General features: G+C 43.9%; 1 protein-coding gene across 7 annotated transcripts in view; it reads right to left on the reverse strand.

Moving 5' to 3' along the window:
* Positions 1-15,500, reverse strand: part of AUTS2 (activator of transcription and developmental regulator AUTS2) — a 1,004,882-nt gene that overhangs the window by 727,907 nt on the left and 261,475 nt on the right. The gene's annotated exons all lie outside the window — the stretch shown is intronic.

Below are 15,500 nucleotides of genomic sequence, written 5' to 3' on the forward strand. Positions count from 1 at the left end.
GTGAGAATCAAGTAGAGCTGCTGTCAAAATATATTGAATGTTTCTACATCGGCAATTCATGTTCCCGGGATTGTACATATGTTCTGACCTAGGTTTCCCCTAATAGCATGAAGCTGAGTTCTCATCCCAATAAACCCCTTTTATTTGATTTACAATGAATTTCCTCTGCAACAAAGTCCCGGCAAACAGTCTTTCACGATAGTTCCCCATTACAAATCTTTATCAGGCCGCTGCAATATTTGGCAAGCATGCCAGAGTGAATTAATAGTCTCCTGCAAAGCCCCACTCCCCTTTCGCTCCTCTTTTATACTCTAGGGCAGTGGTCCCCAACCGCCGGTCCATGGACCGGTGCAGACCATGGAACAAGCCTTACCGGGCCGCTGGTTGCTGGGCGCCGCCATCTTTTTTGGTAAAAAGCAATTTTTCGTCAAAAAGATGGCGGCGCCAGCGCTTCGTGAGCTTTTCGGTGAAAGCCATTTCTACCCGAAAAAGCTCACGAGCAAAGCGCCGCCATTTTTGACGAAAATCACTCGATGACGTCACTGGAAGTGATTTTTCGTCAAAAAGATGGCGGCGCCAGCTGGCGCCGGAACCGGGCGGGCGCCCAGCTGCGCGGAACCGGGCGCGGCGTCGAAAAGGTTGGGGATCCCTGCTCTAGGGCAGTGGTTCCCAACCTTTTTGCCCCGTGCCCCTAAAGAAATTTCACTCGAACCTCGCACCCCCTGAAATAAATAATAAATAAAAATGCCAGCATATAGCCAATATCCTATTATTTACCTGGACTTTTCTCGCACCCACTGGAATATCGTCTCGCACCCCAGGTTGGGAACCCCTGCTCTAGGGGAAGGGCCATTCACCATCCACCTGTGGCTTTACTCCCAAGTCGGCCCTTGTTCCTCAGCTGTTCCCTTCGTCTGGCAAATCTGTGCATGCACACACTGGGAACAGGCTCTAACTGTTCTTCTGCCTCACTGAAGTCTGACTCCAAAGGCAGTTGAACAACTGTCAGATGGCCCCAACTCTGCTTCCAACGCAAAGCACTTGTCTGAGCCTTCCCCAGACTCCAGGACTAGCCCATGCTCCTCCCCAACCTCTTCATTGTCTGAATCTGCTGCCAGCTCCACTGGCCGCTGTTAGGCCACAATATATAACTATTCTTATCACAAGGAACAGTCCATTCAAACTGGGGAAGAAGAGCACAGTCAAGATTTTATAGAGCCTGGCCATAATTGGCTACAGATAGTCCTTTGACTTACAACCGTTCACTTAGTGACCTTTCAAAGTTACGACAATACTAAAAAAGTGACTTATGATTGGTCTTCACACTTACAACCGTTGCAGCAACCCCACAGTCAAGGGAATAAAATTCAAGAGCTTGGCAATTGGAATGTATTGATGATGGCTTCAGTATCCCAGGGTCATGTGGTCGCCAATGGCAACCTTCCCAGTTAGCTTCCAAAAAGCAAAGTCAACGGGGGAAGCCAGATTCGCTCAAGAACCATGTCAACTTAACTGCAAGGGATTTGCTTTTACAACCATGGCACAAAAGGTTGTAAAATTGGGTGTGATTCACTTCCTTAATAAGGGCCTCAGTTGCAGTCATCAGTTGAAAACTACCTGTATCAGACGAGAGAATGTCAAGACAAATTGTGAAGATGCTAGATTAGAAGTCAGGAAATACGATTTCTAATTCTTCCTTAGGCATGAAAGATGACTCTGGGTCAATGTACTTCTGCTTGAGTGAGCTAATAGGTCTAGCAAATAAATAGAAGACTTAACATACAGTAACTATTACATTATCCACAGTAGAAGCCAAAGAACTTTAAGGGGTGGTGTGAGATCATTTTTGTATATTTTCTGAAATCTGATTTAAAGATGTGAAGGTGTTTATGGAGACTCTCAGTCATCCAGATCATACTGTAGGTGTCCCAAAGGTGCTCTTTTCAAAAGGCAGAAACGTTGCTTTTCCTTGAAGATGTTTTGCTTTTCCTTAAAGAAGCTTCTTGGATGAGAAGTAAAACATCTTTAAGAAAAAAACAGTGTCTAAGTAGCCTTAAAAAAAACACCTTTGGGACAAGATGTTAATGTACTTGGAGTAGACCTCTAATGATCTCAAAGCTCATACTGGAAGACAACAAGGATGAAGTATCTTTCAAAAATTGTTCTTGCTTCCTAAGTTACATGAAACTAACAGGAATTCACATTCAGAGAAATGGAAGGAGTCATTCCAATGAATTTCTCTTCTCAAGAAAGGAGGAAGTCCTGAACAGTTTCTTGGTGATGGGACATAATTAGAGAAGCAGTTGCACCCTTCTTTCTCTTTTCCTTCCCCCACTTCTCTTTATGCATTTATTTAACCCATCTGTTTACATTCTTCACATTTGCCCTAGATCAGGGCTCTCCAAACTTGGCAGCTTTAAGACTCGTGGACTTCATGATGGCTGGGGAATTCTGGGAGCTGAAGTCCACAAGTTTTAAGGTGTGAGTTTGGAGACCCCTGGGCCTAGATATTCAGGAGTCTTGCCTTTGAGGTGAAAAATATATAGAGGAGGAGGGAGACAAGAATCAGCAGCAGAAACTGTTTACGGTTTCTTGGAGAAAGGAGAAGATGCAATGAGGGGGCTTCAGGAAACGAAATACCATTTCTCATTAAAAATATCTGGGAGGGAAAAAAATTATTCACATCTATATTCATAGCCTGCTTCTTCCTTGTTCTGGCACATTCCCATTTAAAATAATCTAATTCTGCAGCCTGATGATGATAATGATTTACAGTACGGCATACCGGAAGCGTTCATTTAAAAAAAAAAAAAAAAAGGTACCAGCACTGAAATTTATGTAAAACAGCTAGCTGAAGAGAAACAAGAAGAAGTGACAGATGTGACTATATATCAAACCCAAACAAGAGCAATATTTCAATTCCATCCTGTTCTAATGCTCTCCTAATTGTCAAATCAGTACACACACACACACACACACACACACACACACACAAGCTCACATCTGTCTCTGCCCTGTTGCTAAATAGAAGATGGATCTGGAATTATGCTGTGATTAAAGAGAAGAAAACCATATGTCCCGACTAAACCCTCTTTAAGCTCCTACACTGTTTTGCAAAGAATAATGAGGTGTATTAAGGAAACTATACAAGTGCTACTTGATCTTATGGATTATATTCACCAAGATCGATTCCCTGGAAGATGGTTCAACCAGTCGGGGAAATTTGGCAATCTTCCCAGTTTCAAAGCCACCTCCAGAAAAAGAGAAAGTTGAGGAAACGATTAGATTTCAAGCCCCACTTCTAGCAGGTAGGGGGCAAGGGTCTACTCTTCCCATACAACACATGATTAACTTACAGCAAGGCTATATTCTCTCTTTCTTCTCTCTCTCTCTCTGTATGTGTGTGTCAGGTTTCCAAGTGATGAAATCCATTTAAAAAGAAAAGAACAAAGTCCATCTTCCATGACAATTTCTTTTATTTAGGAAAGCATCAAATTTTGCAAAGTCCGTGGTAATTCTGGATCTGACACAACCCAGAATTACCCCACAATATTAGAAGTTAGAAACAACCCCACAAAGTCACAATCTCCAATAGAAGTAATTCAATGTTGCTTGATGTCAAAAATCTGCACCTCAAGGGGCCTGAGCACAATCAGCTTGTTTTCCCATGGGAAGAAGAGTCACCTAGCCTAAACAACTCTCTCTATCTGAAGTCCTCCCCGCTTAGGAATGTGGCAAGCCCAAAACCCTTCCCCCATGACTGCCAAAGAGAAAGTAAGAAAAAGAATATATACTATATATTAAGCCTATCCAAAATGGCTACACATATGACAATTTCGGACTTGACACACACTCTCTCTCTCTTTCTCTCTCTCTCACTCTATAGAAGCCTGATGATGGCAGATGAGATTCTGCCAAAACGTTGCTACAACTTTAAAAGCACAACTATAATGACGTGGGAAAATACTCGAACAAAGCTGAATACCATACATGTAAGTACCTGCGAAAACTTAAGAATATATATATATATATATATATATGTGTGTGTGTGTGTGTGTGTGTGTGTGTGTGTGTGTGTGTGTGTGTGTGTGTTTGTAGATTTTCACGGGTACAGGTATGTAGGTCTAGGTGTGTTCGGGTCTTTTCCCATGTAAGATTAAGAGTATCTTGGCGACGTTTCGGCGAGGTCCCACTCGCCATTCTCAGGCTGGTGCTTTCGGCTTCGTGCCAGTGCAGCAGTGTGTGATCGGAGCTGCCGTCTCTCTATAAATACTGGTGTGGGGGCTGGTGTGCTGGGCTGGTTGGCTGAGCTACTGCCTCTTGATTGGTTGATGGAGTTGATGTTGGTATAGTGGGCTGTGTGATGGCCTTGTGAGTTTTGTTGTGGAGATATCCTGGATCTTGTGCTGTAATCTCCTGGGTCGTTTGTTTTGTAGTGATAATTTTTCCATTAGCCTCCCATGTTTTAATGGCTTGGGTAATGGGTTGTGTGATGGCCTTGAGAGTTCTTTTGTTGAGGTATCCTGGGTCCTGCGTTGTAATCTCCTGGGTCGTTTGTGTTTTGATCTCTTTTCCATTAGCCTCCTGTGTTGTAACGGCTTGGGTAATGGGTTGTGTGATGACCTTGTGAGTTTTATTGCTATGGTATCCTTGGTCTTGTGCTGTGATTTCCTGGGTCATTTGCTGTGTTGCGATTTCTTGAGTTCTTGTGTTGTAATTTCCTGAGTTTTCTGATGTGATATCCTGAGCGGGTGGCTGTGATGTAGCATTCTGGGTTTTAGTCTGGCTTCAAGTTTGGGGTCTGGGTCTGTGTTCTTGGCGTGTGTCAGCTTGTTTGGTTTTGAGGTCAGGGGGTGCGACAGCTGGCAAAGCACACACATACACACACATACACACAATATGTGTGTATATAGCATGTAGTAAATAGTATATTAGAATAACATAGTTGGAAGGAGCCCTGGAGGTCTTCTAGTCCAACCCTTGCCTAGGCACGAAACCCTGTACCATTTCAGACAAATCTCTTCTTAAAAACTTCCAGTGTTGGAGCACCCATAACTTCTGGAGGCACTTCTGATTAATTGTTCTAACTGCCAGGAAATGTCTCCTTGGTTTTGGTTGCTTCTCTCCTTTCCATCCATTTTCTTTCTTGTCCTTCAGGTGCTTTGGAGAAGAGCTTGACTCTTCTTTGTGGCAACACCTGATACACTGGAACACTGCTATCATGTCACCTCTAGTCCTCCTTTTCGCTAGTATATAGTATGTAGTGCATAGTGCATAACATATAGTATACAGGGAGTCCTCGACTGACAACAGTTCATGTATTGATTGATTGAACTTACAACAGCACTTAAAAAAAAAGAGAGATATATGACCACAAATTCAAATTTATGACCATAAATTCAAATCCAAAATTCAGATGCTTGGCAACTGACACATATCTATGACGGTTGCAGTGTCCTGGGGTTATGTGATCACTTTTTGAGACTTTCTGCCAAGCAAAGTCAATGAGGAAGGCAGATTGACTTAACAACTGTGTTTCTAACTTAACAACCGCAGTGATTCACTTAACTGGCAAGATAGGGCATAAAATGAGGTAAAATTCACTTAACAAATGACTCACTTAGCAACAGAAATTTTGGACTTAATTGCAGTTGTAAGTTGAGGATTACCTCTGTGTGTGCGTGTGTGTGTGTGTGTGTGTGTGTGTGTATGTATGTATGTATGTATGTATGTATGTATGTATGTATGTATCACCTTTAGGTGTCTAACGTTTCACAAAATCATAGACTCTAAGTTTTAATGAGGCCATCTGAGCCATCAACACCCATGTCAATGAAAGCATCCCAACGTATGATCATCTACCCCCTACTTGAACTATCATGTGGATGGAATACAACCACCACTTTGGGTCATTGTCTATGGAGATTCTCAATTCGTCCTGTTCTTAGTTGTCTCAAAGACATACTTTTTCCAAAAGGCAACAGGACTTCCTTGGTTTTTTTTTTCCTTTGAAAAGATTTTGCTTCTCATCCAAGAGGCTTCTTCAGTTCTAACCAAGTGGTAGGGAATGGAAGGATTTATAGTCTTTATTGTAGGGTTCTGATTACTCTCAGTTGGTGCTCCAGTAGATGGTGAGAATCTAAATATTGAACTGAGTGGGAGGTGGCGGGGTTCTGTATAGTTCAGTGTTGAGAAATTCAAAAGAGTTATAAACTCTTCCATTCCACAGCAATCTGATAGAACTGAAGAAGCTTCTTAGGTGACAAGTGAAATGTTTCCAAAGGAAAAAAAAACCAAGGAAGTTCAGTTGCCTTTTGGAAAAAGTAGCTTTCAGTCACTGGTTCCAAACTGCTCTCCTCACCACCCCTGCCAAATACTCCCTTGGAATCTGCTTTCCTCTACATTAAATTCTTTTATTCCTATGATGACTAGAATAAACCAGATCAGACACATTCCTCCTGAGTCTGGATGAATGCACCACAATCAATACACATGGATGCCAACCCTTTCTTATAATAGGAAATGAACAGTTCTCAATCCATTTGCCAAGTAAAGATAGGAGAAAGAAAAATGGATTTGAATATTGGAGTCTAATGTGTTGGGATTTCTACATCACATCTAACATCTGTAGTAAAAGCAACCCGACCAGAATTACATCCTGAAATCCTGAGAATTGCATCTACTCCAAAAAATAGGTGGGGTCAGGAGAAAGAATGGGTTGGAAGAACATAAAAATATCTGAAATGATTTTGATTTCCACTTGAGATCAAGTTAAGTACAGTCATTGTGATTTGTATCGTCACACTTGGAGAAATGTCACAGTAGCTGGCAGGCAGAACAAGACATTAGGCAGCTTACACAAGATAAGGATAATGGCCACAACAAGAGGACACAATAAGGTTTTCCTTTCTTTTATTGACAACAATAAGACCTTTGATTCTGGAAATCATGCCGGGATGTAGAATGTATTAAGGCTAATGGGTCCATTAAAACTTTTGATAATTCTTCTGAGAAAGCTTTAGAGTAAACAAGAAGCTACTCTAAAGACTGAGTCTGAAGAAGCAGAGTAGTACAGAATAAGGAAAGGTGTGAGACAAGGGTGCATGTTATCACTATATGTTTAACTTACACAGCTAATTTTAGCACTATGCATGATGTGAAAACAGTCCGGAAGAAATACACTGAACCTCATGAAAGTACAGTTCTATGAATTGTTAACTAGGGCATACAAAACCTTTGCCAGACCAATTCTCGAATACATCTCGTCCGCCTGGAACCCGCACTGTATAACAAACATGAACACAATTGAGCGGGTTCAGAGGTATATCTTGAGAAAAGTACTCCACTCCTCCACTCACAACAGAACTCCCTTTGCCTCCAGGCTCGAAATTTTAGGCATGGACAATCTAGAATTGTGCCGCCTGTGGTCCGATCTAAGCATGGTACACAAAATTGTCTGTTACAATGTCTTACCTGTCAATGACTTCTTCAGCCTCAATCACAACAATACATGGGCAAACAACCAATATAAACTCAAGGTAAACTGCTCCAAACTCAATTGCAGAAAATACTTCAGCAACAGAGGGGTTAACACCTGACACGCCCTACCCGACTCTGTTGTTACAGCCTCAACCCCTCACAGCTTCACCCTCAAACTGTCTACCATGGACCTCACCGCATTCCTAAGAGGTCCTTAAAGGGGGTGTGCATAAACGCACCAAGATGCCTACCGTTCCTGTCTTATTGTCCCCCTTATCTGTATTTACTTCCTTTATTCATGTTTATGTTCATACTTATACTTGTTATCATGTACATGTTTGACAAACAAATAAATATTGCGCTACTCATTAAAGCAGTCTCTGTTTTGTTTTCAGGCTTCCGCACACAAGCCTGAGAAAAGATGCAGTGGCTTTAAGAGGCCCATTGACTTGAATAGATCAACCTCTCCAGTCATCTTTTTTCAGGATCACATGAAAATTGGACTGCATGAATGAATCATTAACAGGTGCTGTGCTCATTAACATCTGAAGCTCTTTTGGAAGTCAGTGCAGCTCTAAGGAATACGTTATGACAATGTTTGAGAAATTGTGAGGAAGTGGGACTGGAGGAGTTGGGCTTTATCCAAGAAATACTCTCTAGATATGAGAGAGATGGAAAGAAAGTGTTTTCAAGAGACTCTGCTTTAATTAATTCACTACAACTGTGGGTGATTTGGATTGATTTAATTTAATTCTCAGTTGTATCTGTTTAGTTGGTTTTGCCAGCCACATGGGGCTTAACAAAAAGGCAGCTTGGGAAGAACTGACAAGAGCCACAACTTGGTCAAAGTATCCACTGGAGATATGCAAATGACAATAGTTTGTTAGCTAATGTAAGATTCAGAAGAGTTCATAATAAAAGTGAAAATGGAATATGAAAACTCTGGGTTGATGTTAAATATTGAAAGCACAAAAGCAATCTTTGTTAAAAAATGCTTACTGAACAGACAGTTGCTGGTAAATAATTTTGTTTTCTAAGATTCAGGAATAAAAATGAACAACATCCTGGTGAGTTAAAGAGAAGAGTAATCCTAAAGAGAAAGTCATTAGTAAAACACATTCATGACAGATGAAGGCGTTTCTATGATAACAAATATTACAATAATTAAAGCAATGATCTTCATAGGGGTTTTTATGTGATTATGAAACCTGAGCACTAAAGAACAGTGAGATAGAGTTTTTGAATTATAGATTAGAGCTGTATATTGAAGGTGATTATGTAGCAGTGTCAACTATCAATGACCACACAAATAGACTTTTCTCTGGAATGACCAGTCTCCAACTTGGCTCTTGGTCCATCTTCAACACTGTAATGAAGCCCAAGACATTTTGCTACTAGTTGCCCTTCTAGTTGAACTTCTTGCTCAAAGAGGAGACCCTAGACCAGGGGTGGGCAAACTTTTTGGCTCGGGGGCCGCATTGACTTTTAAAATTTGACGGACGGGCCGGGTCAGCACAAGATACGATGCATATAAAAAACTGCATTTGTTAACAGTTCCCCTTTTCAAAGCGAGGGGAGGAAAGAGTTTTGTTTTTTAAGCGGGAGAGACGCCTGCCGTACTCGGGGTAGGAAAAATAACAATTTTTTTCCCCGAGACATCCTCCAAAACTCAAGTTTGGCGTCATAGTTAAATTTGCACAACATAGATAGATAGATAGACAGATTCTTCCCCTACGAATAAACGACTGTGTGTGTGTATGTGTGTATGTGTGTATGAATGTACCCCCTCAGCTTACAAAAGTTGGCCACTTATAAGATAAAAAATAAATAAATGCCCACCCCCCAAAACATAACTCCTCCGGTGCCCACGGATAAACTGTGAACCACCAATTAGTAGCAGGGCTGACCCTTCCTCTTGAACCAATGTCTAATTGGGGGGAGCAGACCGGCCTTCAGTCTCTTGCGAGAAACTGCTGGCTAACCCTGCAAACCGCTTGCCGAGGTGTGTGTGTGGGGAGGCTTTGCTTGCCTTTCCCCCCACCCACCCAGCGCCCATTCCGTCGCCGCTTTGCCATTAAACCACGAGTCCTCCCGGGCGCTTGGGAAGCCCGCTCGGCAGGAAACATCTGCGCGCCTCTCCCAGGACCTGCCCGCTCCGCCCAGCCTCCCCTCCCGGCTTACCTTGAAGGCCACGGGGAGGGTCTTGTTGCATCTCCAGTGGGAAAGCAGCACCAAGCACAATAAGTTGGGGCTGTCGGGCCTCACCAGTTCTCCCGGATGATCGGCCAGGACGTCCACCACCGAACACACCTCGGTCTGGCTGCGAGGTCCCGGGACCGGCGCGCGCTGAGGCGCCGCTGTTCTCTCCCATCTTACCGCAGGGGAAGGCCATGGAGGGAGGTGTGAGCGCCTGCTGGTGCTCGGGTCTATGGGAATATGCATCACAACAGCGGGCGTTAGGGGAGGAAGGAGGCGGCGGCAGAGCTGCTGCTGCTGGCCGAGAGGCGAGGAAAGGCGCGCCTAGGGCGCAGCGAGCCAGATGCCCAAGATCACACGGTGGGCCGCTCCGAAGCCGGGCGCAGGAGAAAACCGCCCCAGCCCCCTGTGCAGGTCGGGCCCTCGCCGCCACTGCCAGTCCCGGCCGCTCCGGCCACCAGTTGCTCCTTGGGGCGCAGCTCTTCCCGTGGCCCGTTGTGCTTCTCGTGCTCCTCGATGCCGGCGGTGCTCGGGGCTCAGGCGCCTCGGCGGAGGGGGATTCCCTGGGACCGAGAGAACTGAACCGGCTGCTGCAGCTCCAACGCGCCTCCTCCTGCCTCTCGGCTTCGCCGTCCCGTGGCTCTGGGTTCCAGAGTGCAGCCCCAAAGTCTGCCCGCCACGGTGGGGAGCCCGGAGGTGCTCAGCGGGTGGTTGGCCGAACCCAGAGTGCTCCTTTGGTGCTGCCTCCCACGCCCCTTCCAAATCAAACGCGGCTCAGGCGAAATGAAGCTGGGCTGTCGGTGGTGGCCGCGAGAGCAGCGCTCAGGGCTCCTTCTCCCGCAGTCACGACGGAGGGGCAGGGAGGCGAGCCGGCAGCATCCCGCGCTCCTCTCGGCTCGGCAGATTCTCTCCCCGCGAAGGGACTGTGACGAGACCTCAACAGGTTTCAGTTCTCTTCGCTCCGCCGGGCTCCTGCCCCCGTTTCCTGCTCCGCCTGAAAAGCCCGCCAGCCGCCCTACTTGCTCTCCACCACCCGCCCTCCGCCTCAACCACCTCCTCTCAACGCATCTGAAAGCAGCCAAAAAGTGGCCGCGGTTACATACGGACCAATCTTCGGCGGGCCACATAAAAAAGACCAACGGGCCGGATGTGGCCCGCGGGCCGTAGTTTGCCCACCCCTGCCCTAGACCATTTGGGACAAATGACTGTCCAATCGCTTAAAAATCTCCAGTAAGGGAGCACCCACAACTTCTGAAGGCAATTCATTACACTGATTAATTGTTCTGCCAGGAAATTTCTCCCTAGTTCCAGATTGCATCTCTATTTATAGATTTATAGATTAACAGAGTTGGAAGGGATCTTGTAGGTCATCTAGTCCAAACCCCCACCAAAGCAGGAGACCCTACACCATTTCTGACAAATGGCAGAAAGTCTCAAGTGATGGCGCTCCCACAATTTCCAAGGGTAACCTGTTTCGTTGGTTGATTGTTCTTACTGTCAGAAAATTTCTCCTTATTTCCAGTTTAAATCTCTCCTTGTTCAGTTTCCATCCATCGTTCCTTGTCTGGCCTACAGGTGCTTTAGAAAATAGCTTGACCTCTTCCTCCCTGTGGCAGCCCCTCAGGTACCAGAAGACAGCTATCATGTCATCCCTAATTCTTCTCTTTGTTAAGCTAGACATACCTAGTTTCCTTAATTGTTCATCATACAGTTGAAGCTTTAGATTCCTTATCATCTTTGTTGCTCTTCTCAGCATTCTTCCTAGAGCCTCGCCATCTTTTTTTTTTTGAATTGGTGGGACTGCTCTCATAAAGTAATTTAAGATGAATTGCTCTCTTAAGGGAATTAGCAGCCACCAAAAACTCACATTCTGTGAGCCTATTATATAAGCAGATGATGGACTAGAAAAAACATTTGTTTAGCATGGGTAAAAGAAATGGAAAAATGAGGAGACAAATACAGAGTGTTAAGCCTGAATTCCCCAACAAGTGTTAAGGAAAACAAACTAAAAAGAATGTGTAGCGTAGTCAGATAGGCAGACAGGTAAATGTGTGAGATAAGTTTTTATTTTAGTTAACACGCAGTAAAAAACAGATACGCTTGTGCTATCAAAAATATAGTTTATTCCATTAGGAATTACAGCATAGTCAAAATAAACGGTCCATTAGTCATGTATCATTTCAGTCAGTCCAGTCAGGGATACTCAACTTGCAAAGTCCGTGTTGAATAGCCAATGTCAGTTCACTTACAATAAATCAGTCCGTATATCTCTTCTCTCCGTTGAGAAGAATCAACACTCCTTTCTCTCCCCCGTTCCAGTAAGGAAAAACGCAGTCATCAATCCATCCAGTAATTAGGGATCATTAAGCCAGAGAGAGAGAGCTGCAATTGACTTGCTTCTTTTATGGTGCTTTTACAACCACACCCTTAATTACATTCTTGTAGTTAAAGTTACACACACTTTACCAACAAACCATGATAACTTATTTATTATTTTTACCCAAAACAGTTAGGGTAAACAATGTTATCCCTAACACAGTGGATAAGATGAAAGGAGGGGATGAAAAAGGTAACTAGAATGTTCTTGAAGGAGCTGCAGAGAATTATCACCAGATATGGATTAAGATGATGAAATGTCCATATACTAACTGGAGATCAGGCTGATTTGAATGACACCTAATTAATATAACTAGAATTTCATCATTTTCCTCTTCCAATCAAATTAGAAATTTCAACTTAGTGGGAAATGATGGAGAGGCTATTGGGATCACATTAGTGCAGTTGTCGCCAGCAGGTGGGCCAGGGGCAACTGGTGGTCTGCGAGAAAATTTTGGTGGTCCGCAGAGAAATGCCTCCCCCCCAAAGCAATTAATCCAGGCTGTGTGGGAACACAAGGCTGTGCCGCTCACATGGCCCACCCACCTACTGGCCCCCACCCTTCGGCCAAGTGCAAACCTTACCTTGAGTTGACCCATGAGAGCTGGAACTGGAAGGTAAGACCAACGGCGGGGAAGAGAAATCCTCCCCGGGTGGCTTGCTGATGTTGGTGGGAAAGTCAGTCCCATATTCCACAGCTGCAGTAGTCACAGGACTGGCCCTTTGGTCATCCCGGAGCAGCTGCTCCTCCACCCGGGTGCATCGGCCTTCCATGAACTGGAGGAGCTGCTCCAGGATGACCAAAGGGCCAGTCTTGTGACTACTACAGCTCTGGAATATGGGACCGACTTTCCCACCAATGTCAGCAAGCCACCATCAGTCAAAATTCATATTAGTGGATTTAAAATTATGAGTTTGGTGATCCCTGAGGTCCAAAAGGTTGGTGACCCCTGCACTAATGGATGTTATAGAGCACAGGAATCACAAATTTTGCATTTCTTATTTCTGGTTGGGGATTCTGGTAGCAAATGTATAACAGAATAACAGAGTTGGAAAGAACCAGGACTGGGAATTGAATCAGAATTGGGAAACCCTCCCATATACAATGTATATTTGATTTACAGATATCAAAGATTCTGGGAATTATAGTTCAGAACATCTAGAGAAAGGAAACATGGTGGCTTAGCGGTTAAGATGCTGGGCTTCCTGATTGGAAGATCGACAGTTTGAGACCCAGTACCCCATGATGGGATGAGCTGCCATTGCTGTTCGAGTTCCTGCTCACATAGCAGTTCAAAAGCATGCAAATGCGAGTAGATAAATAGGTACCACTTTGGTAGGAAGATAACAGCCTACTGTGCAATTAAGCATATGATCATGTTGGCCACATGACCATGGAAATGTCTTCAGACAACACTGGCTCCGTTGGCTAAGAAACGGAGATGAGCACAGCCCCTTAGAATCAGACAAGACTGGGCAGGGGAAAGCTTTACCTTTACATCTGAAGAGCAGTAGGTTGGGGAAACCTTTTCTCATATTTTAAGGGAGCAAAGATGGAAACCTTCCCATCCTCGTGTTGCCGGCTGAGAAGGCACACAAGTAGTCTGTGAGAGAGACTGCATTTCCATTCAAAGTATAGCCCTTATTGAAATTACAGCAATCATTTCTGGAGTCACACCAGTATGTATAAATCAACACGTGCAACTTTTATTTCTTTATGCTGCAGACGCTGCCCCTTATATATTGATGACTTTCTCCTTCTCTCTGTCTTCTTGTAAATAAGTAACCACCCTTACCATTTACCCTGAATAGAGCTACCGTAAACACCACTCGATGTCTTGCATGAGAGAATTGAAAGGGAAAAATTCGCACCCCCAAACAAAAAAAACAACCATGAAAAATGTACCGTGAATCTTCAACCAACCCAATTCAACCTCAGCTTCTAGTGGTTATCTAGGAGAAGAAAACCAGATTGCATTTCCATAACGTATTTAGGTTGAATGTGTTTCCAAGCAAATGTGAAGAAGCAATAAGAAACTTTCTCCCTTTTATATATAATTGAACATAACTCCCCATCACTTCTTCTTCCTGCTTCCTTCCAGAACTAATCTCAGCTTCAGGATGCAAATCCAGTTGCAAAAATTGAGCAGGGCCAGTAGCAAAGCATATTCTTTGGGGAGAACGGAGGAGGATGGGGAGGAGGAGGAGGGGGAGGGAGGGGGAGGAGGGAGGGAGGAAAGAATCAGTCATATTTTCAGCATTGCCTGATGTTTGCTTTTGGCACATGGAAAGAGTTAGACAGAACTCAATTTTGCAATTGCTTCCCTGTTTCTAAACAGATATAATTAAGGGTGTGTGCTCTTATTTTTAAAAGGAAGGAGAAATCAAATTGGCAAACTCCAATCTGTCCAAAGCTGCATGGGACCACTTAGAGTCGACCATCAAATCCGACCTCTTGCTCAGACAAGAAAATCATCTTAAGCAACCCCGATAAACAGCCATCTAGCTTCGGCTTGAAAACATTCAGCCTAGGGGAGTTAACCATCCCTCCAGTTCATCTGTCACACATGCTGTTACCATAAAGACAGTTTCCATAACGTTCAGCCCAAATGTGCTTGCTTGTTACTTAAAACCATTACTCTGGATCCTAATTGGAATATCTATCTGGGACAATAGAGCCATGTCTTTCTTTCCTAGCTCTTCCCCAGGGACTTAAATAGATAATGTTCCAGATTGGAAGGGAAAGAGATTGTTTTGGAGTGTGTCTCTGGAGTACCAGTTGCAACTGATGAGACTAGCTGAGTCTGTTTTGAATTGAGTAGCTGCTCCTCTGAAGTTGCCATGCAATTCCATGTGAAGATGTCTTCAGTAAGATACTCCAGATAAATGTTACCCCTTGAACACGATTTATTTTCCATTTCAAAGTCCTGCACTACCTTCCTAAACAAGACAAACATATTGCTCCTCAGATACCCTTTCTCAAGGCCAAAGTAGAAGATGGTCATTCAAATGTCCTTCTTATCCCTTTTTTTTAAAATCTGTTCCACTGTGTCATGAATCTTTCTCCAAGGATAGGATCCAGAATGGGATCTTACATGCTAGGTAGTCTGATCAAGATAGTGCATAGCTCATTATTCTATTCTGAAACTAAAGGAAATTATTGGATAAGTTTATAGTTTTTCAAGCATAGATAGTCGTTGACTTACAATAGTTCATTTAGTGACCGTTTGAAGTTACAATGGCACTGAAAAAAGTGACTTATGACTGTTCTTCACATTTGCAGCATCTCTGTGGTCACATGATCAAACTGACACGTATTTATGACCGTTGCAGTGTCCTGGGGTCATATCAGTGGTGGGTTTCAATTTTTTTTACTACCGCTTCAGTGGCTTGGTGGCGTGGCAGGGGAGGGATACTGCAAAATCTTCATTCCCACCCCATTCCAGGGG

The sequence above is a fragment of the Notechis scutatus genome, chromosome 1 (assembly GCF_049901735.1).
Source record: "Notechis scutatus isolate UNSWTSFEM ecotype Mainland chromosome 1, rNotScu1.2, whole genome shotgun sequence".
NCBI classification, from domain to species: Eukaryota; Metazoa; Chordata; class Lepidosauria; order Squamata; family Elapidae; genus Notechis; species Notechis scutatus.